Source organism: Lepidothrix coronata, unplaced genomic scaffold (assembly GCF_001604755.1).
Source record: "Lepidothrix coronata isolate B3197 unplaced genomic scaffold, Lepidothrix_coronata-1.0 Scaffold105, whole genome shotgun sequence".
Classification (NCBI taxonomy): Eukaryota; Metazoa; Chordata; class Aves; order Passeriformes; family Pipridae; genus Lepidothrix; species Lepidothrix coronata.
The window spans coordinates 975,234-999,087 of record NW_016690285.1 but is presented as its reverse complement, the minus strand read 5'-3'; the positions used below and the strand labels follow the sequence as shown (position 1 = coordinate 999,087).

At 40.9% G+C, this 23,854-nt stretch overlaps 1 protein-coding gene across 2 annotated transcripts in view; it reads right to left on the bottom strand.

The window, feature by feature from the left end:
- The window catches only part of MBD5 (methyl-CpG binding domain protein 5), a 109,397-nt gene that overhangs the window by 40,083 nt on the left and 45,460 nt on the right, over nucleotides 1–23,854 (bottom strand). The window contains exons 3-5 of one of the 2 annotated variants that reach the window (XM_017823746.1): nucleotides 7,204–7,345; nucleotides 4,402–4,592; nucleotides 792–849 (exon numbers count right to left, since the gene is read on the bottom strand). The gene's annotated coding sequence lies outside the window, so the exon portion shown is untranslated. The remainder of the gene's footprint in view (nucleotides 1–791; nucleotides 850–4,401; nucleotides 4,593–7,203; nucleotides 7,346–23,854) is intronic. The other variant, XM_017823745.1, reaches the window with a different exon arrangement.

Sequence of the window (23,854 nt, the reverse complement as noted above, 5' to 3'; positions counted from 1 at the left end):
GTGCAGGGGAACGTCACAACTGTGGCAGGACTGCAAATTAAACCCATAAATTATGCTTTTGTGCCAAAGTAACAATCACATGACCGGGCTATTTTTAGACACAGGGAATTTTTTTCCCCTCCCCAAGTGCTATTTTTTTACACTGTTTACTGAATTACGTAGCTCTGCTCAGCAATTTCCCTAATGAAAATCCACTTAAGGTATTAAAAAAAATATGGTATCAATAAAAAGCAGCTCTTCAGACACCTCAGTGCAAAACCTACAGCTTCAGCTGGCATTAATGGAATAACAGTTGAGTTTTTGCTGCCTCTGAACCCTGGGGTGCTACAAATCTGTGTAATATGATGGGTAATTACTTACTAATTGAACGTATTTGGAGAATTTGGCCCCACTATTTTGTTTTATTTGAGAGGCAGTTCTCTACTTTCTAAAAGAGGACTCAGAGATTCAAAGACATTAAAAAAAAAAAGTGTGTTTTAATCCTTTTAAATGCCAAATAGTCCTTCCTTGCTACACCAGCTCTATTAGTTATAAGTGTAATCATTTTTAAATGGATTTATGAAGATTTGTATACATGACCTTTCCTTCTCCAGCTTCTTCTCCTCCTTCCCCTGCTCTGAGTCAGCTGGTTCATGAATATACCATTTATTTCAAAATATTCTGCCACTAAAACATCACGTTTGCTTTGTTATTTAAGAGCTGTGAAACAAGTAATGCCCATATAAAGTATTTTTCAATGCACTAATTGCCAGCGGGGCACAGGATTCAAATAAAACTCGGAAAAGCCTGACCTTTTTCCTCATCAAGCATCAGATTGAAGGTGGGTCTGTTCATCTTGTTCTTTCCAAGCTGAAAAAGAATCAGTTGAAACAGTTAAAAGAGAAGCAATAGCGAGCAATATATTCCACTTATGATGTTAAGGTATTAATTAGTATTTATTATTAAATATAATTTATTAATTAATATTAATTTTTAATTCATATTTAGAAATACTTCGAGTTTCTTAGATTATTATTTCTCCTTTAAAATTTCTCCTTTAAAATTTCTGCTTCCACTTTGTATTTTGTACATATTTAATTTCCTAAAACATCACGAACACTGGGGGAAAAAAATATAATATTTAGAAAATGCTAATGTTAAGTTCTCTTTTTAAAAAAAAAAATCAGCTTTACTAGAGTTTAATCTGTATTCTGGCAACACAGATGATCAAAATTCTTGACTGTACACACCCCACTAGTTTCAAATCAGATTTTTGTGCTTCACGAGTGTCTGGCTGCCCCATCCCCTTCACTCTGAGATTTAGTTTTAAGCAAGTCAAGGTGGTTTTAGCCTAAAAAAAAAAAGAGCAAAGTGCCCAAATGTTCTTGTCTGTGTATTTTGGGGATGAATTTTTCCATGACAATTATCAGATGTGCTCACGCCGACACCTCGATAAGGACGGATTTCATTGTCCCATAAAGGGGGAAGGCTCCAGTCTGGCTCCTGGAAAATGAAACAGTTGATTTTATGATAGAATATTTTATTTTCTATTGAGGGGCAAACATTCCTTGGATGTGTTTTGCCCCCCAAACACGATGTATTTATGTTTAAATCAGAGCAAGGCGGGACCTGGGGAGGACCCTCAGCTCTGTGTCCCTGGCTTAGCTCACCTGACCCGCTGTAAAACCCGGTTTTAGTGCATGTGAAATAGGCTGAAAATGCACTAAACCAGACAAAAAAAGGCTTGATTCTCTTCAGAAGGAAGGAAACAAAAGGGTGAATCATATTCAAGCTCGACAAGCACAAGAGAATTCCACCAGCTCATCAAAGCAGGGAAGAGAAAAATGAGAGTAAGGCCCACAGGCACCCAGAAATTAAAACCATGTGGGCCTTCAAGGGTTCAGCACATCCAAGAGTTCAAGAACAAAGCTCCAAAGAAGATAAGAACCTTGAAAATGCACTTTTTCATCCCAATCTAAGGGCTGGATTGTGCCAGATCCTGATTACAGCTCCACTGGTCCTTTATTCTCTGAGTAGGCCCCAAAAATGGCTCTGGAAATTCAGGCCTGACACAGCTAGTGAGAATTTTCTGGTCCCTGCTCCAAAAAGAAGTGAGTTATTGGGGAAAAACATGGGCAAAGAATCACTTAGTCACCTCTTCATCACAATGTATTTAAGACTTGATCAAAAGAAATGAACCCAGTAACAAAGATATACCCTGTCACAAAAAAACCACCAAACATAAACAAAGCCATCGGCGCCATAAATTCCAGAACTGTTGCTCGACCTGGATTTCACTCCCATTTCAAATCGGAGCCTTTTTCAAAGCATTTTATTTAAGATTAAAAAAGGTCCTTTGGTTCATTTTTACTGCAGTATACTCATTTTTACTCCTCTTACTGATTTTACTCATTTTCAACTGAAGGGTATTGTCAGGAACAGGAAAAGTTCGCAGGGAAAACAAGGGAAAGTTAATCCCAAAATTTAGGTTGACAGAATCAGAGAAACTGAGGGTGCGAAGAGGGACCTCAGGAGAGAAAAATGGCCACTGGGGAAGGTCAAAACTACAGAAATTGTCTGAAATCTCCCTTTTTATGCATTTTTAAAAGTTCCTTAAGAAAAATATTCTGTTTTTTCATCTACATTTCCAGTCAGATACGAGGCAAACCAAAAAAAAAATTCGGTCTGTTTTTTTCCCCTCATCTATCCCAAATTACCCTTTGTGCAAAATTAACTTGTTTTTTAATATTTTTTTTAAATCTACAGAGCAACCCCCACTGTTGCTTTGATAAAAACCTCTTATCTCTTTTTTTTCTGCCCATCCTACAGTGTTTCTTTTTCTCCTACAGTAAATAAAATAAACAAACCCAATCCTTTCAGCTGTTCTTTTATCAGTCCTGCTTTTCTCCCCTTTGGCTTCTTCTGGCTAACACCAGTTTTAATAAAATTGGTTTGTTTTAAATTTTAATAATAGAGAAACATTTTTAAATAGTATTTTGATAATAAATATTTAAATAGTATTTTTATAATAAATATTTTAAAATATTATTTCAAATAATAAATAAATAATGATAAAGAGTCCCTTTGCTTATACACTCAACAATTCCCTTATCTCATAATCCAGGTTTTCTACTGACAGATGTCTTAGGACCTGTCAACATCACAGATTCACCAAATTCAATTAAAACATGAAAAGAAAACCTTCCTTGGAGTGCCATCGAATCCGATACTTGCTTCCAAGAGTTAAAAATATTCAGTATTAAAAACATTTAGTAAATATTTCTAAATGAAGCCTCAATTTCAGGTTCCACTGGTAACATTTCTAAATGTAAAGTTTAAAAAAAAAAAAATCAAAATATCTTTCCTATTTTCATAAACTTCCCCCAAAGAAGACTGATCTGTGTTGGCTGGAAGGGACAGATCTCTAAAAAGAAAAATTCAAAATGAGTTGTGAACACCCAGTATTCTGTGGGAATATTGTACTTATTGGTTCCAAGGTGATCAGGCAGGTAAAATTATGTATTTTCTCCGAAGAAGAAATGAATAAGATAAGAATGAAAACGTACCAATGTGTTTTAAAAACCTTATTTTGAGGCAGCAAACACAGCACAGACCCTGCACCGACTCACTGAGGTGCCCCAACAGCCCACTGTAGATGGCCATAATTTTATTTAAAAATTAAAACCACACACATTCCTTCAACTGGGGCACTTCAGATCAGGGAATCTCTTCAGTCTTTTCTGGAGGGATTTAAAAAAGCTTTGGAGAAATCTCCAAGCTATGGAATTAGCCCGGTATTTATAGCTCTGCTTCCCGTGTTCTTTGAGCTTCCCGGGCCCTTCTTTCTCCCCATCTGCTGGTTGTTGACGTGGCCCTAACCTTGCATTTTGATGATGAAAATCTATAAGAATAAGAGCATTTCATTTGATATCGTGGAATTCTGGCTGGATCCCAGGGCAAGGCAGCTCCACTTCGCTGCTACAACACAATCCAGGTCAGGAGTGGTGCTGCATATTTTCCAGCATGGATAACTGGAGCTCTGTTGTTCAATCATGGCAAAATATATTGCTCCCAAATATGACTAATACTCCACGTGACACAAAATTGGGAATTTTCTCACCTTTCAAACACTGTTCTTCAGATGCTGGTTCCACACAATCATTTAAATCTTTGTTCTCTTATCAAAACTCCACCTATGGGTGCACTGTCCATCCTCTACAAAGGTATAAATGGCTAAATTGTTCCTTTCTCTACTTGAGCACCATGAAATGTTGAAGATGCCAGTTCTTCTCTTTAATTTTTGTTAATATTGGCCCAAATATTTTGCCTTGGAACTTTGCTGCTGTGTCGTAAAACCACCAAACCCAAAACCCAGGAGTTTCTCAGCTCGATAAATGCAGAGATTTACTTTGGAATACTCACCTACATTGCTTCTCATGGTCTTGCTTGGGGTTATCTTGGGGATCTTTAGGCTCCTTAAAACTCTTGGTGCACTTTGAGCTTGGCTTTAGACAGTCTCCTGTTGTGCTCTCGACAGTGGCCTATGTCCATCGAGGTGGCTCCTGGGCTTCCCCCACCCCTCATCTGAGGAATTCCTGCTCCCTGTGTTACATCTGGGGAGATAATCAGAGGGTTTCAATTTAAAAAAATGAGCCAAATGTCTTTATTTCACTTTTCTTGGTCACTTTGTAAGTCCTAGTGCAACTACTTGAGTTTAAACTGTAAGAATATTTGATTTTCAAGGGTAGGACGGCTCTGATTGGAACTGAGCAGAAACAAAGATACCTTTTATTACTTGATGGTGTTTCACTGACCAGAAGAGTGAGGAAATTCCTATAAAAATGAGTGTATGGATCCTTAGCAGGCAAAGTAAAAGGTCATGTCTTCAGCCACCTCAGGTAGTGCTAATCCACACTGAAAATCTCCCACTAAGGATGAAAAGGTTGGGTTTTAAAGAGTTATGATTGATGTGTTTGAATGTCTCTGACAGCAAGAGGAGCCAACAGTCCTTTAAATCAATTAATTAGACTCTTTTAGGGGTGACATGGATTGGGAACTCATCGGGTTAAAGGCACATCCAAAGAACTAAGGGGTTAAAACCTCGGATCTGAGAGCCTGAGAACTCAGCACAGGCATCAAATTCAGAATTATTGGGGATTTCACAGCTTTTACAAAATAAATCTTCAATTAAAACAGCTGCAGCATCCCTGGGTTTCGAATCCTACAGCCAACGTAATGAATTTGTTGTGATTTTTGTATTTGGAGCCTCTTCAAAAGCCATTTGTCACCACAATAAAGCTCTTGGTTGTTGTTAAACCCTTCTCCTGTCACAGCAAACCCATTGATACAAAAACAGGAATAAAAAATTTCAGGTAAGCCACACAAACAGGGTGTGAGCACACAAGTCACAGGGTTTACCTGCTCTTTATACTGTATATTATGTACATTCAGTCCAGAGATATTATCATATAACATATAGATATCACTGAATTATTTCACAATGTGACCATTATTATATAATAATATCATTCAAAACATGACCATTATGATATATTATATAGGTATTATTGAATTATTTCAAAATATGACCATCATCATATCATGGTATTATTATATAATAATAGATTTCAAAACATGACCATTCTAACACATAGATATTATTGAATTATTTCAAAACATATAATTATAGATAAATAAGAATCCATGGCTTCACAGTGTAGCTTATCTTTATGGTAAGAAATCAAATAGAAAGGTGGGATAATCCCCCCATTAAAGAATTTGCATAAAAAGATATTTTAGATCATAATTTCCCTATGGATAAAACAATCTTCATCTCAAATTCTTTATTAATGTTTCAACACATTGAAAGGTATTGATAAGAGGCATTTTTATGAAGGGTTCCCCTGGAGCATGTAATGCTGATCACAGCAAACACTGCAAAACTAATTTACTGGAAACAATTCCAATAGATGGATGAAACAGCCCAAGAATAAAACCTTAGTCAGAGCAGGGCTTAAAAAAAAAACTGGGTCACATGGACAGTGCAAGGACTGGAGCAGCATCAGGGAAAGAAGCTTCTGTTAAAGGCCTCAAGAAATCCACAGGAAAGCATTAAAAAAATTAATTTACATAAATAACCTGATTTCTCACCTTATCAAAATTAAACAGTGTCAATAAAATAACAGCAAAAATTGTCTGTTCTGATGATATAAAAACAGACTTAAGGACTATAATATTTTTATTTTTTGACTGAACACACATCCATAACATTAAACTTCCCAGAGTCCTCCAAAGCTGCAGGAATCTCACGGTGACTGTATTTTTGGGGAAGAAACATCTGTTTTTTCCAGAGCCTTTTGCTGTGAGGTTCCCTTTGTGAGCTTTCTATTTACATAACGAGGCTGTGCCAACAGATTAAAAAAATCCTGTGCCCCTCTAATCTCTGCAGATACGATATTCTTACAACTCTGGTATTATTTGGTGCATCTAAAATGAAAGATACTGAAGAAAAAAAAAGGAAAAATAAACAAAATTGTGAGAGAAACAAACTCAACCTTTCACCTGTGAGCTGTCACAGATGAGTGTAAGGAGGGGATGGCAACCTCTTCACTTCAGGGGGGTTTAAAATGCATTTCTTCTGAACCAATCAACTCGATTATTGGCTGGTTCTCAGGTTATTTTTCCCATTTACCCCGTGGCATCAATGAAAACCATCCCTCCAAAGCAGGTAATTCCAAACCACAGCCAAGGGCTCCACGCTGGGAAATATGAGCAAAGGCTTGGACACCAGGTTAGGAGCATCCAAGTCTGATTTTAATTTTCAATAATTGTTTTGTTAAGTGCCAAACTCACACTGAATTATATTCAGTCATTGCACTGTGTTCCATAGTACTAAAAATAAATATATTATCTTTCATTTCTAGGGGTGGTACTACAACACCAGGGGATAAACAAGCCCATCAAACACTTCTGACACATCAAAGAAAATAGAAAAAAATCATGTTAAAATTTGAAATCACTGTGTTTATTACCTAAATGTGTGACAAGGAGAGAATTCCCGGGATGGTGTGGGTGGGAAGGGACATTAAAAACCATCCAGTCCCACCTCCTGCCATGGGGCAGCGACACCTTCCATTATCCCAGGTTGCTCCTTGGACACTTCCAGGGATGGGGAATCCTCACCTTCTCTGGGCCACCAGCAGGAGAGGCAAAGAGAGAACTCACCTACCTCCAAGCAGGAAGACTGGTGGCTGGAATCCACCAGGATCTGGTGGGGCTCTGGACTTTTGGGAAGAATTGGAGAAGTGCTGTTTCTTCAAGTGTTTGTGTTTCTTTGCCTGTTTTGTTGCGATAAAGCCTCTTCTTCCTGCAAGGAAACACATCCTGGACTGAAAGGGCTGCAGAAAGGCAAATCATCCTGAAGTTCCCACTGGAAGGATCCCTTTTTTTCATTGACCATGAACACAGGATCAGGAGAATTCCCTACAGTCCAAGGCAGGGTCCAGGTCTGGCCTTATCCTCCTCTGCTTTACATTTGTACAGGATTTAAGGCTGTAGGAACAGAGCCCACACAGCTGGAGAAGGGATAACAGGGCTCTTAAAGGAGATATTCCTGAGATGAGCCACCAGAAAACTTCAGGGAACTGAAATGGTACAAAAGATGCCCGGTTTTGCTTATTTATATCTGATTTATATCCACACTGCCTCTCTTTATATACACTCACACACATACACATATATACATAAATTAACATAAAAAGAAGTAATAAAATTAACATTAAAAAAATTAACATTAAAACCCCCATTGAGAGTAGATTATAGACTTGCAGACTTTTTTTTCCCGAAATGCTTTGTAGATTTTCTCCCAAAACAAACACAGCTCCGAGGAATTCTGTGACTTGAACATGTGATGGTGAGTCATGAGCTCGGCCTAAGCAGAGCCTTGTGTTTAATTTTATTCTTAGAACCAGCATTAAGAGTGGGGGGAAATACCTGTGCATGATTAAGCTTGGACCAACTACAGGGCTCGCAGGATTTTCAGCTTTCCCCAATGCAGAGCTGGAACCTCAACCAATCTAGGCCTGGCTTAAACCAGGGCTCTGTTGGCTCCTCAAACCTTGAACACTGTGGGGACACCAGGTTTTTTTCCTCACTCCTTCATTTCCCTGGAATGTGAGGAGGAAATCCCCAAGGTGGAGCCCCTTCCTCACATCAGAGGGCACAACTCGGCCCCTGCTCCAAGGCTGCTCCCTCTGCTCCCAAGTGGATCAGCCAAGGGAGCCGATTTGGGTATTTCTGCTGGATTAGTCTTAACCCAGATCACTTCCCTAATCCCTGGGGCTGCAGGAATGCCTGTGCTGGGCTGGGAAGGAGTGGCACGTGGGCAGGAATGAGGAACTCCAAGGGGAAAGCGCAGCGGTGAGTTTGGCTCAGGCCACTTGGAGCAATCCAAGGATTTGCTCCTTTATTTCAGAGTCCTGGAAAGGCTTTTCCCATCTCCTGTTTTCATAGCAGGGCCTCGGGATATTCATTGTTTAGACAGAATTTATATTTATCTGCCTGTATATTCAAACTTTAGGATCCCAGTTCTAGACTTTAACTGTTCCAATGCCAAAGAGCAGGAGGAATGTTTGGAATACTTGAGTGAAGTCACCACAAAGCTCTTGGAAACAACGCTCTGGCCTCCTCGCTGATTAGAATTCCCATCTATTATCCCAATATTTGCTAGACACGGGGTCTGGAGAAAATGAAGTTAAAGCAGAACAGATGGCACAAGAAAAGAGAAGCGACTCTCCTGCCTTCCCAGGCTACCTTTGCAGGAACATATGGCCTTTTCCTGGGCTTTTGTGGGACAACAAGTTGGCCAGATGAGCACGACTTCGAAAGTGAATTATGACCCCCTGACAACACGAGGTGCCAAGTGGAAAACACAAAAGCTGAAAGCAATACAATTAAAACAGGCAGGTTTTGCAGAGAAATTAATTCAAAAATTAGATCTAAGGCTTAATTACTATCACATTTTTAATTTTTAATTACGTGATATATTACTACAAGTCTAACATACTGATATATATATATATAAGTCTAACATACTAACTTGCTTCCTTATGTGTGTGATATATATATAAGTCTAATACTTAATGCTATGGGAAGGCCCTGCCTGCTTTTTGCACATTAAACAATAATATATTCTCTGTATCCTTCATATCCTGATGAAGTTAATACTCGAGATTTAAAGCCTGCAAACTGAAGGTCTCTTCAACAATCACACATCCTGATTTATTTTGGTTTAGAATTAAGAATGAATGAATAATTTAGAAATTTTAACCCCTTGCTGTGTTTCCCTGGGCTCCTTTGCCCACCTGTTTTCCCAGCACTGCCTCACAACGGCAATGGAATCAACTTTTCTCCTTAAATTTAATACAGAGATAGCTGGGAAACTGCTGAGAATTGAGATGATGAACAAAGAATTTCAGGTCTGTATGACACCAGTTTGGGTTTTTCTCTCAATTTTCCCACACAAGTGTTGCCAGAGGTACAAAAGAACGGGCTAGTAAAAAGAATTTACTACTACAAAGTACTAAATAAGTGAATTTCTTTATTATAGAATCCCAGGATGGGTTGGGTTTGGAGAGGTCTTAAAGCCCATCCAGTCCCAGTTCCATGGGTAGGGAATGTTGCACTGGACCAGGATATCCAGGATACCCCAGCAGGGAACCTCTCTGTGTTGTTGTCTCTCCATACATCACTATTCCAAAAGTGGAATGAGGAATGAGGAGAGAACAATGTTAATACAGCCCTTTCTAGATTTCTCTGGTTAACACAAAGCCTCATCATACAAAATATAAATATCCCCCCAAAAAGTGAAGACATTTGGTAAAATAACCCAAAGAGGAGACAGAAAGAATCCTCTCCCCACCCCAGGGTCCATCTCTCCTCCAGCTGCTCCCACACTGTGCTCAGACACCTCTTCATGGCCAAGACCCACCTCAGCCCACCAGAAAACCTTCATTTCTATATCCTGACTCAGATTATTTCATACAAATATATTTCAGATTATTTCATATAAATATATTCCAGATTATTTTATACAAACATAGCTGTGCTGACCCCGGGATCACAACTTTTTCCATTCCTGTAAACAACTCTGCAAACACTTGAATAAATAGAAACCAGCACCAGAAAAAAAGGATACCTGGACTTCCAGCTGAATCCCTTATCCCAAAGCCCCAAACTCATGAGGAAAGAGGACACTTAATGCAGCAAGCACGCCAACAGTTTATATTTTTGCCTCGTGACACTTTATCATCACATAATAAAGTGTCTGCTTTGAGACATGACATTATGCCATTGTTTAAACTTCAGTCCTCCCCAAAGAAAATAACATAAACTTCTCCAAACTGTGGTGCTTCTTGGCACAAAATCTCCATCACTGGCAAATCTTGATTATTTTAAACTCTCTTCTCAGTGACCCAGCACCCAGCACAGACTCTTTGCATCCATTTCCTACTAGTCTGGAATCGTGGAAGAGAAATTATCCTGCCTGGAACTGGAAAGGTTGAGCAAATTGAAAATAAATTTCCACAGAGGAGGAATTTCACCCCAGTTCCCAGCACCATCCCCTGCTCCACCTCCTTCACCAGTGAGGAATATTCCCTCCAAGTAGTTCTTTCAAAGTGATGCTGCTACTAATTAAGCCAACTAATTGTCCAATTCATTGATAGAAGTATCAGGATGGTGTTTTAACAATCCCCTGGCACAGGACTCCTGAATCAGAATTTCTGGAATTCTGATTCTATTCTTGCTAAGGTTAATAGATGGTTTCCCACTGAGTTTAATATAATTCACATTGGATCACTCCTGAGTCTATATTTATATAAAATGCCCTACTATTCGAATCTGTTTGATCATTTCAAAATTATCCACCTTATTTATTCATAGATAGAGATCAAAATTCTAAAAAAAAATTAGCTCAGGATTGAAGGAGTTTTCAGAAAGCTTCCATGGATTTTACGTTCTTACAAAAAGGTTTTATGTTTTTATAAGAGTCTGTTTTTCAGGTGTTTCCAAGTACCATGGGACTAAATACTCAAACATTCCTCTGATTTTTAGGAATATGTATCACCTGCTGCAACAGCACTGAGGCCTAACAGAAATATTAAATATTATTTATGACAAATGTACCGAATGTCATTGGGGAAAAAAGTGCCCATCCTCTTAAAAAGTCAATAAAAGTCACTTTGTTTCAAGGTTTTCTGAGTCTGTGAAAAATCCAGAGATGAGAGAAACGCTGCAGATAATATTTATTTAATGTATAACCAAATCCAAGCCCTCCTGATGCCTTAAGGAATTCCCAGATTTGGGAGCTCCACGGTGCCCTCGGGCAGTTATCGATCCCCACCTCGTGTGCTGTTCTGGCCACAGTGATCATAAAAATAACTCATTTTGCTGCAGAATTGGGCAGAGATGATTCTTTTTTTTTCCCCTGAAATCCTAATTTCAAGATGCAATTCCTCCAGATTGTCCCTGGCATTTGGGTAAAGCACATATCCTCTTGCCTGGCTCCTCTTCCCCCGCTCTGGGTGATGTTGGGAATCTGGCTCCTGGACTCTCTCACCAACAACTCCTGCTCCTCCACCTTTTCCTCTCCTCCCCACCTCTTTTCCTCTTGGATCTAATTCCTCAAGCAGGGGACCTGCACTTAGCACGGTCCTGGGACTCTTCCTTGCCCACATCTCACCTGACACTGCCTGAGCTCACTCTCCTGCTCCTCATCCCTTGGATATGACTCTTAATTTCTTCAGGATCTCCCTGTGGGGTCTCATGAGGGGCAAACTTGTCCCAGTGTAGTCCCTCAGCCCAGGTGTGAAAGCATTTCTAGTTATACAAGACTTTTTCAGTTAAAAAAACTAAAAACAGACAAAACCTGAGCTGGTAGTTTGGGCCTGGAAAGCCAGGATGAGGAAAGTTCTCCAAGGCCACATCTATTCCCTGCTTCTTTCCAGGCTGGCACTGAGGGGCCCCTCCCTGGAGGGAAGATTTCAGCCCTCATGAATCTCATGAGAGAGATTTCCAAGGAAATGATCAGCAATCCATGAGGGGCTGGAGCGTGTCCAGGGCAGGGAACGGAGATGGGAAGGGGTTGGAGCAGCAGGAGGGGCTGAGGGAGCTGGGGGGGCTCAGCCTGGAGCAAAGGAGGCTCAGGGGGGACCTTCTGGCTCTGCAACTCCCTGACAGGAGGGGGGAGCCGGGGGGGTCGGGTTCTGCTCCCAGGGAACAAGGGACAGGAGGAGAGGGAACGGCCTCAGGCTGTGCCAGGGGAGGCTCAGGTTGGATATGAGGGAAAATTCCTTTATGGAAAAGGTTATCAAGCATTGGAATGGGCTGTTTAGGGCAGTGGTGGAGTCCCCATCCCTGGAGGTGCTCAGAAAACGTGTGGATGTGTCACCTGGGGACAGGGTGCAGTGGTGGCCTTGGGTTGATGGTTGGATCTGAGGATCTTGGAGGTCTTTTCCAACACAAAAAGTCAGAGCTGCCCTTGCCTGGCAAAGTGTGAGCCGGACAAACTGCAAAGGGAAATCCCAGGGAAAAGCATCACGGTGTTAAAAACTTCTCCTAATTTTGAGAAAACCTTCTCACAGGGCATCATAAACTTACTGGGGATTTGGTCTATTGAGATAACCAAAGAGATCCTGGGGGAAGGGGATGAAACCAAAACTCCATGAAAACACAATCCCTCCTTAACACTTCCACCAAGAGGAACATGGATGTGATTTTTTTTATCCCACACCTTCTCTACAATCAGACAGGAAAAAGAGGTGACAGTGAAAACAAGGATTTAAAGGTGTCAGGCTGTTTGAGAGTGAATCAATAATAAAAACAGGCAAACCCCAGATTTTCAAAGTTAAAGAAAATAGAAGTTGAAGGATTTTCACATCAGCAGAGGGAAAGGATCTGAGAGCAAGACTTTTAGTCACAGTCACCACACAACTGGGCAAATTTTAAACCCAAATTTGCTTTTTCGTTACATGATTTTACATAAAATTTGCTCTGTAAACAAAAAAACCCACCCTTTCAAGCCAAAGAAACTCCTAATATACAAGAAGTTAAACACTTTTAATTGCTCTGCAAGTGATCTTAATTTAATAATGACATAATTATATTTATTTCATAATTAAAATCTAAGCGTATTAACATCACAGCCTTAGAATTTTGTGCGGTTTTAAGAACAGGGAATTGCAAAATGTCAACTGGTCTAATTTAATGACTGAATTTTCTCCTTCTTCACAGAAACCACAGTTTAAGTGTCCCAGTTCCTTCATTCTTAGCCTGGTTTTTTACCCTTTCTGCATTTAGGCACAATAAAAGATAAAAGTTTCTGACCCCTGAAGCTTTTGTTTCCTCTTTTGTACTCGCAAACTTCCCTAATTCAAAGGCCTGGCAGGAAGGAGTTAATGGGAGCTTCCAGGTGACAGAATTCACTTCCCAAAGAGAGCACAAGGAGAAAACCTGCAAATTCCTACTGAATTACGTGAGATAGAAATTGTTGGGACAACTGGATCTCCTGGGAGCTACTAATCAATATTTTGGGGCTCCAACTGCTAAAGACTGATGCAAACCAAGCAGGGAGATGTTCAATTTAAAGGAACTTGAATGGTCCCACCACCTTCAAAAAGTTCAAGGCTGAAAGGAATCCCTTATAAAAGTGATAAGATTTTAAACAGCTGAGTTTCCCACTCCCAAGTTTTTGGTAGCCTCATAAAACAGATTTTATACAATATACACCCTTGACATTCTGCTTTGGCAGCTGCAAGTCACACTGTCCAGGCTTTCCCTCAGCTCCAGCAGGACAACTTTTTGGAGGGTTATGTTCTTCAACTGACATTTGACTCCTCAAAATGTGATGCTTGAGAAAATTGACTCACTTTGGACACAAAACAAGATACAGGAAGAAAGCCCAATGTGCTTCTTCCAAAAAAACCAACACAAACCCTACTAAAATGTGCCTCCAAACGTGCTGGTATATATAAAATATATAATAATATATATATAATAAATATAAAATAATATGTAATATATATCACATATACAAAATGACATATAATATATAAGAATATATCTATAATATATAAACATATAAAATAAATATAAATATATATAAAATATATGAAATAAATATAAATATATATACATACTAAATATATATATCTATATATATATAATCAAGTCATGATACAGGATAGGAACATTCCTGCCTAAGTGGTGATGCTCTAAAAGTTCATGCAAATAGTAGTTAATTGTTCCTAAGTGGAATGGCAGGATTAGTAATTCCTGAGGAGGGTTCCAAAGAGTCAACACAAACCACATTCAGTCTCCTGAATTATTGCTTTTTGGAACTTTCAACACGTCCTCTGCTGGAGTACCAACATTCAGAATCTCCTCAAAATTTAGAATCTCCTCATCTTGCATCCTGGGGCCTCACTACAAAGCAGTGTAAATTTACTCCAGGTAGAATTTATCCCAAAACACACAGGAAAATGTTAACAAATGGAGACAGCCAAATAATTGGGCTGGAACTGCTGTGGGTCAGCCCAACTCAGCACGTGATGGTGAACACAGGAGGGTAAAAAAAGTCACCTAAAAGTATTTTAGGCAGCAGATAAAAAAAGATCAGTTTAAAACAAGTGCTTTTTCAAACACTAAACAGAGAAAATATGGATTTACCTGCACAGAAATATTACTGTACCCTCCCATTCCTCACAGAACCAAGAATTGTCACAGCCATGTCCCAAAACCAAGAAAAAGGAATAAAAGCTTATTTGAATCTCTTTTAATTTCCCACTGTTCAAGAGTAACACTTTAAGAAAAAAAAAAAAATAAATCCCTGAAGGTTTTTGGAGCTCTAGCAAGATAATTTTGGAGCCACAGCAAGATAATTTAACACGTTGTGCTGCTCTGAAGTCGAGGTCACACATCCTGACGTCACGTTTTGCATGGATTTGGATCCTCCCCTTGTTTGACATTCAGGGAATCACCTCAGGTTAAGCCAAATGCAAAGATGCTGCATCAGGTTGTATTTTAGTAACTGAGGAATGCAGGATTGCAGGTATTTTGTATCATTACAGGCAGGAATTGTTGTGCCCACGGGAAAGCCTCTCCTGATTTACAGCCCTGGCTCTCAAGCACAATTATCAGCTTTGAAACTCAACAATTTGGGTGGGTTTTTTTTCCTTTCTTTTCTTCTTTTTAGCTGGCACTGGCACAAGCAGTTCTGGCACAGCCTGTTTGCAGCTTGTACACATTTCAAACCAGTGCTGATTTCCCGGGACACACCATTTCCATGTGCCATGTTCCCTTGAACTGAGCGGGATTTGCTACAGCATCAGATTTTTTTAATATTGTTTTAAGCCAAAAAAAGGGATGTTGCTGTTCAGGTGCATTCCAAGAGAGCTTTCTGGAATGTTAATTGTATGGCAACAGAAACATGGTAAGGGTAAATAGAGAATTTTGTGAATACAAAATGAGAAAGGAGGGTGGAATTATGAAGCAACCACAACTGACAGCACATGATGATGTTAAGGCAAAATACATCCCATTTCTCACTCCATCTCCTCCTGCATAGGAAACAATCCCTCAAACTGTGGAAGAGGAGCTGGAAGTCCATTAAGTCCATCACTTCTCACTTAGTCATCACTAATTACCTGGCTTTAGCATCACATTTATTATGCAAATCTTACATGGCTGGGCAGGTCCTGCTCCGAGTCCTGAGCCCAGGGGTGACTCCTCCTCATCCCATGGGATCACCCATGGATACCCAGCTGCTGAACTACCTGTAAGGGGTGAAGTTTTCAGCTCCCAAGCTCCTTTCTGGAAGTGTTTTTTAATACTGAAAAAATCATTATTTTTCAACATCCAATGAGTACAAGTTTTCCCAAAGTGATTCCTCGGGGTGATCTCCTCCTGGATACACACCTGGCAGAAGCCTTGGCATCTTCCCTGTCAGGGTGGGGAGGGGCTGGGATGGAATTCCCAGACAAGCTGTGGCTGCCCCATCCCTGGAAGTGCCCAAGGCCGGGTTGGAACAACCTGGTTTAGTAGAAGGACTGAATGAGGTTTAGGGCCTCTTCCAACCCAAACCATTCCATGATTCTGTGATAATCTGGGACGTGGAGCATTGGGAATCACCGCCCTCACCATGCCAGTGTCCACTCTGGCAGTGACACATCCAGACAGGACTTCCCACGGGATGCAAACCTTCTCCTGGTGAGCCACCAGCACCAACACAGCTCGGAGTAATTAGCAGAGCCAATTAAAGGACACACAGGAAAGATCTCCTCCTGCTTCCCAAACCTTCCAAAGCCATTTCTGGACTTGGGAACCACCGAAACAACAACAGCTGAGGAGACAGTTTGATTCCTGCAAAGGACTGTCCAGAGGCCTAAAATCCCGTACTCCTGTCCAAATCCATCCAGAGGTACCATATGGGAAATCCATTACAAAATTAATATTTTACAAAATTAAATGCTCCAAAATTAAATCCCCCTAATCAGGCAGCCAGTGAGCCCTCCCATGCCTTATTACAGAGGGAGGGAATGCCAGGGGGGGCTGGATATCACCAACATTTGCATTTGAAACCACACCCAGCCCATGTCATGGAGTGCAAACGAGATAAAATCCAAGTTCTTCTGATGTTCAGAGAGTGCCTTGAAGGTGCAGCGGAGTTTGGAGCTATTTTAGCCCATTTTCTTTAGAAGCACAGATTAGGTTTGTGGGTTTATTGTGCTATTTTGCTTCTCAGGCTTGAAAGCCTTCACTCAGTGTTATCTGAGCTCCCAGAAATAGTTCTGTGTTTTGTTCCACTGTCAGGCCTTGAGCTGCTGTGGGCAAGGACAAGCTCAACACGGGTTTGGACAAATCCAGATGTGTCACAGGTTGTCCCATCACTTACATTTGTTGGCCAAACCCTAAATGTAGCCATTTGTGAAACTTAATTTTTCAGATGTGAGGGGAAAAATCTATTACAAAATAACCCCTGTTTATTTTCTCGAGGAAACCTCACCACAAAACCTCATTAGAAACATCTTCAATACTCCAAAATCTGTATTTCTTTACCTTTTACCAGAGCAAAAGAATCAAGGGAATGGAGAACAGGGATGGTTTCAGAATTCTCACAGTGTTCTTTGTGTCTCCAACGAGCAGGTTTTAGATGGGACAAAATCCTTGATCAGTTCAAGGGCAGATCCGAAGGAATTTTAAGTGACATGGAATCTCCAGCCTGGAGCTCATATTGCAAAACACGCTGCAAAATTACCTAAATGTGTCAGGAGCAGCAGAAAGGTCAGGTGGTTGGAATGAGGTGCCTGTCCAGGAATGCAGGAATGGAACACACTTCAATCACTCCGGCGATTCCGTGCTTTGGGAGTGGAACTGAAAAGCTTTTTCCATCGATTCCCACGGAGCTGGGACGCCGGGATCCAGCAAGTGCAGCTGAACAGGGCTGCACCCTCAACCTGCCTGCTTTAAAATCACCTTTTTATCACCAAATCACATTTAGTTCGTTGCTAAAACAGGGCTCAGCCCCACGTTTGTGTTTCACAAAGTTCTATTTCCACCCAAACAAATAATTTGCTGTTGTGTCAAGTCCAGGAGGTTTTTTTTGTAGGATGCAGTTTGGGCTTTTTTCTCCCCCTTTTTCCGTGGATACATCCCATTATAGTAAATACTACATGAATTTGAATCCAAGCTAAAATTTAAGGAGCTATTCCAACACATAAAGAAGAGAGGAGTAGGAGTACAGAGCAGTCCTTGCAACCTTTCCTTGCCTCCTTCCCTTCATCCCACTTCCAGCCAGTTCCCTTCCCAAGCTGAGGGGTTAAACTCAGTTTCTTATATCCTTACTTCTGGATTTAGGGATTGATGGTGGAGGAGGAAGTCAGACCCTTCTTTCCTTCCAGTCTCAAATGTAATCCCCCTGACCTGAACCCCAAAATCCCTCGTGGATTGAGCTGTTCCTCCAGATTTAGTCCAGAATGGGAAAGGACACCGAGGGATCCTGCCTGGAGTGCATACACCAATCCCACTTTTCCCTCCCTCAGAATTCTGTGTTTAACCATTTATTTGGGACAGCACAAGCTTGAATAAATGTTTCAGCCTCCAAAAAAATCTCTGTTTAACACCCAGCACTGCTTCTCTCAGTAATCTGGGGGATGAAGCACCAAGGCCCATCCCTGGTACAGCCACAAACTTAGCACATTATACATCAATTTTATGCTGGACAGGACCTCTCTGGGAGGTTATTTCCACACAAATGCCTTCCACAAACTTTTCCCAACTGGCATCATTTTTCATTTTTGCAGGTAGTGCAAGAAAATGGTAAAGCACCTGTGCAGCAACAGGAGGGGAAGAAAGAGAATTGCACTGTAATAACAAGCAAAAATGCAGTTATGAAGGATTTAATATGGATAAACAAAAGGAAAATATTCAAGTCCTTGCAGATCACAGAATGGTTAAAGTTGGAAAAGAGCTCCAAGATGAAAGGTAGAGGAGTATTAACTTTATATAAAATGCAGTTTGTTACTATTACAGGTAATTAAATATGGAAATTGTTTTCTGGGTGAAACGGGGAGATCTCAGTCACTGCCAGGCTTTGGAACAAGAGCAGGGAGCTACTGAGGAGGAGAGCTCTGATCCAGGGGCTGTGGAAAGGGATGAGCGATGCAGGGAGACACAAAACACTCAGGGGGATCTTCGTGGAATCCCAGAATGGTTTGGGTTGGAAAGGACCCTAAAGCTCATCCTGTCCCACCCCCTGCCACGGGCAGGGACACCTTCCACTAGCCCAGCTTGCTCCAGCCTGGCCTTGGACACTTCCAGGGATCCAGGGGCAGCCACAGCTTCTCTGGGAAATCCATTCCAGCCCCCTCCCACCCTCATAGGGAAGAATTCCTTCCCAGTATCCCATCTAACCCTGCCCTCTGGCAGTGGGAAGCCATTCCCTGTGTCCTGTCCCTCCATCCCATTCCATCCCCAGTCCCTCTCCAGCTCTCCTGGAGCCCCTTTAGGCCCTGCAAGGCCACAATAAGATCACCCTGGAGCCTTCCCTTCCTCTCCCTTAGATGCCTGGGAAAAAAAAAGGCTCTGCCATGGGCAGGAAATCCAAATCTGTGGAGCAGCTCTCGAGATGTCAGACACGACCACCCAATCCATGCCCACCTTCACTCCAAGACATGCTTTTACAAACAAGTGGCCCTGGTCTGGGAGCATTTTCTCCCTCATCAGCTGCACTTCCCTCTTTGCAAAAGAATTTCAGCCCCAAATCAAAACTATTCCCAGAGAAGCTGCAATTCCAGGTGTTTAGATGGGATGGCCGTGACGATCCGAGGGCGTCCCAAACATCTGTGTCCCAGCAGGGCCTCCTCCTCTCCCTGGACTCTGTTTTTGAAGGCTTGAAATGTGTTTCAGCTCAGGAAAAATCAGAGAAATCATTTCTTATGCCCTTACGGCTTCGTAACAATGATTCCCATCAAAAATGGGTCGGAAAGGAGCATTTTAGGGACTAAGAGACACAAAACCAGCTGAGTTATGGGAACACCCCTGGGAGCAACCCCCAAATTCTACACCTTGTGCCTGGCTCAGGGTTAAATCTTCTCAATCCTTCAGAACACACTGAAAAAACAGCTGTTTTTTACAGGTAAGGTACCAGGGTGCCACAGCCTTTGTATCATCCACGGCAGGTGGCAAAATTATCTAAAAAGTGGCAATGTGGCTTTTTTTTCTTTTTGAGCAGCATCACCCAAATCAGGGCTCTGTCAGTGGAAGACACGAGTTTTGCAGTTTTATAACAAGAATGACTTTGCAATGTGCTTTAAGTGTCCCTCTGTAGGAACAAAGTGCTTTTCTCTCCCATCACCAGCTCCCAATAATTGTTTTCTGAGGATCACAATCAACGCAATAAATATTAAATGTGTTTAATATGCACATAATTTTTGACAGAACAGCCAGAGACGGTTCCCTGAGATTTTTTCTGACACTTGAAATGGAATGATGAGTTAGGCTGGTGTTTGAAATGGTGTGAAGAACCACACGTGTGATGGGTATAGATTTAATTCCGTGCTCTGAGAATACAATATAAACCCAAAGCTGCTCCATGAGAACTTCCTGGAGCACAAAGAGGATCCTCCAGTCGGAACACCCACGTGTCAGACTGTTCCAGAGTGCCATTATTCCCCTGTCACCTGCTCGTTTCCCTGCAGAATCTGTCCTCTGCAAATGTCACTGGCTGCCACTCAAGTGCTTAAATTGGGCTGGAGATAAAAAGAAAATTAAAAGGGGAAAAAAAAAAAAAAAGAGAGATGTACCTGAAGCAACAGAAATGTTCACATTGGGAAATGGATCAAACTTCCAAGCAAGGATTGGGAGCATAAGCAAAAAATGCTGCTGGATCATCTGGGGGAGGTTAAAATATACATTATAATACCTAATATAAATATGATACTGGTTTTCCTCTGGTGCCAGGTTTCCTTCTCTAATTCCTTTGTCAGGACAGGAATTAAGTGTTTCAGAAGGAGCAGCTGGAAGAGAAATGGGGCCCATGGAAAACAAACTTCTTGCTCTGTGCAGAAACTTGGCAGAGTGGCACAAGGTTTTCTGCTCAGACCTATCAAATCTAGGATATTTAATACATAATCCCAAAATCTGGCTCGGAAATGCACCTAAAAATAGTGATATTGAAGAGCAAGGAATATCTTATAGGGATAATAGGAATGTCTTATAGGATATATCTTATGGGAAGACGTGAGAATCTTTATAGGAATATTTCTTTTTTTTCTCCCCCAAATCCTTTAAATAATTTCTGTGGAAGAAACTTTGGAATTAAGTAGGTTTCCTTTCATTAAATTTCTGAAGGTAGAATTCATTTATATCCTGCTTTAGAGAAATTCCCTTGGGATTTCACACAACCCCAACCCTTTCACATGAAAAGGAGACAGAGAGAGACAGAAAATTGACTGTTCTCAGGAAAACATTACAAAAGGTTCCTTGGGTTTAATGATAATTCAGGAAAAATAGTCTGTAGATCCAGCCTGGAGATGGAAAAATGGGGGAAAAATGATGGAACAGGCCCTGCTCCTTGTCTGCCTTGGAATAAGTAAACCCAAAACGTTGGGAATGACACAGTTGTGAGACAAACCATGTAGAGCACAGAGTGTGCAGAGCCCAGGCCTGGGCTATGGATTCAGGAGAACTAAACAGCCCTATAAATTCTGGAGTTTGGATAGTGAGGGGCCCAACTTTGAGCAGAGACACATCCCACATCCTGGAATTACGCTATGTGGGAATTTCTGAGATAACGCATCGGAATAATCAGTTTTCTCTGGTAATGCTGGATTTGTCCCCAACACAAGGAGGATATGGACATGTTGGAATGAGGTCAGAGGAGGCCATGGAGATGCTCCCAGGGCTGGAGCCCCTCTGCTCTGGAGCCAGGCTGGGAGAGCTGGGAGGGTTCACCTGGAGAAGAGAAGGCTCCAGGGAGACCTGAGAGCCCCTTCCAGGGCCTAAAGGGGCTCCAGGAGAGCTGGAGAGGGACTGGGGACAAGGGATGGAGGGACAGGACACAGGGAATGGCTTCCCACTGCCAGAGGGCAGGGAGAGATGGTGTATTGGGAAGGAATTGCTGGCTGGGAGGGTGGGGAGGCCCTGGCCCAGGTTGCCCAGAGGTCCTTTCCAACCCAGCTGATTCCATGATTCTATGATTCCATGACATGAGACACTGAAGGAACAAGGAATTAAGGAAGAATGGCTGAAGGAGGATCAGGAATGAAACCAGGCCTTCAAAAAAAAGATGCCTAAGCCAACAATCCTTCTGATTCCTGTAGGATCACTGCTCTCTTTCCCCGGCTGGAAGGAATCTCCAAGGGGTGAGTACCCCAGTTCTGCCCCTGCTGTAGGAAGGACACAAAGCTCAGCAGCCCAGCCAAGGAGCTGGCAAGGAAAGCTCCCAGAACTGAAAGCGTTCCTCCAAAACAACGGGGACTTCAGAAAGTCATGGAGCAAACGGGAGTGTGGAGTGACAGGACACAGGGAATGGCTTCCCACTGCCAGAGAGTAGATTTAGATTGGATATGAGGAAAAATTCCTCCCTGGGAGGGTGGGGAGGCCCTGGCCCAGGTTGCCCAGAGAAGCTGTGGCTGCCCCTGGATCCCTGGGAGTGTCCAAGGCCAGGCTGGACAGGGCTTGGAGCAGCTTGGGCTAGTGGAAGGTGTCCCTGCCCCTGGGATGGAATCAGATGATCCTTAAGGTCCTTTCCAACCCAAACCATTCTGTGATTCCATAAAACCCGTTGCTAAAAGGTACAACAAAGCAAAAAGGCAAATTCTTAATTCCACCTGCAGAGCAAGGTCCAGACATTTTGCAGCCCAGAAGACCTGGAACCACAAACTGAACAGTTAAAGACAGGAGATCACAGATGAAATGCCATTTATTTAATGCAAGGAGGAAAATAGGATGTCATCCTCTAATTAAAGGTGAGGTACAAGGGCCACGTGGGTGAACCAAGGTCACCCAGGTTTGGAAGTACCACACTGCCCAGCTGGGAGTGTTTTAGTGGTGGTAAAAAAGAGGAAAAAACACCAGCTGAGATGGCCAGAACGTGAACTAAATGCTTTCTTGGATTCCCTGAGGTTCATCCACACTTATGTATTAAAACTTTGAGGAAATAACCAGTGAAACACAAACCTCACAGAGAGAAATACTTTCCCTGCCCCGTTTTTTTTTTTTCACGGGTAAAAAATGTGTTTTTTGATGATTATTCCCCAAAAGCATTTGGTTTTCCTTCACCAAATGTCGCGGATTCCCATTTTAGAACAAATAAAAACATATGGAAAGGTCTGTCCTTGAAGGGAGCTGCAACAACAAAACAAACCCAAACTCCTCAATATGGCAGAAGGAGAAATAACCTCTCTCAGCTCGGAGGTGTTTGTCTTTTAAATGTAAAAATCTCCCTTCTGGAGGTGAAAAAAACTCCCCAAAACAAAGAGAAAATGAAATGATGACAGAACTGCCCTAATTTTTTTTTTCCCTAATTTATAAACATTACATAAATGAGACACTTAATTTGCCTGGGCTAACAAAGCACTTCCAAGAACCCTCTAGTCAGACTGCTTGAAAAATAAAGAATATGTATGTTATGTATGTGTTATAAAGATATATAACAGAAAGATCTGCAGAAGAAGCAAAATAAAGATTCTATATAATATATGTATTATATATGTGTTATAAAGATATATATTAGAAAGATCTGCAGAAGAAGCAAAATAAAGATTCTATATAACATATGTATTATACATGCATTATAAAGATATATATATTAGTAAGATCTGCAGGACAAGCAAAATAAAGTATATATATGTATTATATATTTATTATAAAGATATATTAGAAAGATCTGCAGGACAAGTAAAATAAAGATTATATACAATATATGTAGTATATATGCATTATAAAGATATATATATTAGTAAGATCTGCAGGATAAGAAAATAAAGATTCTATATATGTATTATATATTTATTATAAAGATATATATTAGAAAGATCTGCAGAACAAGCAAAATAAAGATTATATATATATTATAAATGTATTATAAAGTTAAATATATCAGTAGGATCTGCAGAAGAAGCAAAATAAAGATTCTATATATATGTATTAAATATATGCATTATATATGTATTATCAAGATATATATTAGAAAGATCTGCAGGACAAGCAAAATAAAGATTATATATAATATATGCATTATATATGTATTATCAAGATATATATTAGAAAGATCTGCAGGACAAGCAAAATAAAGATTATATATAATATATGCATTATA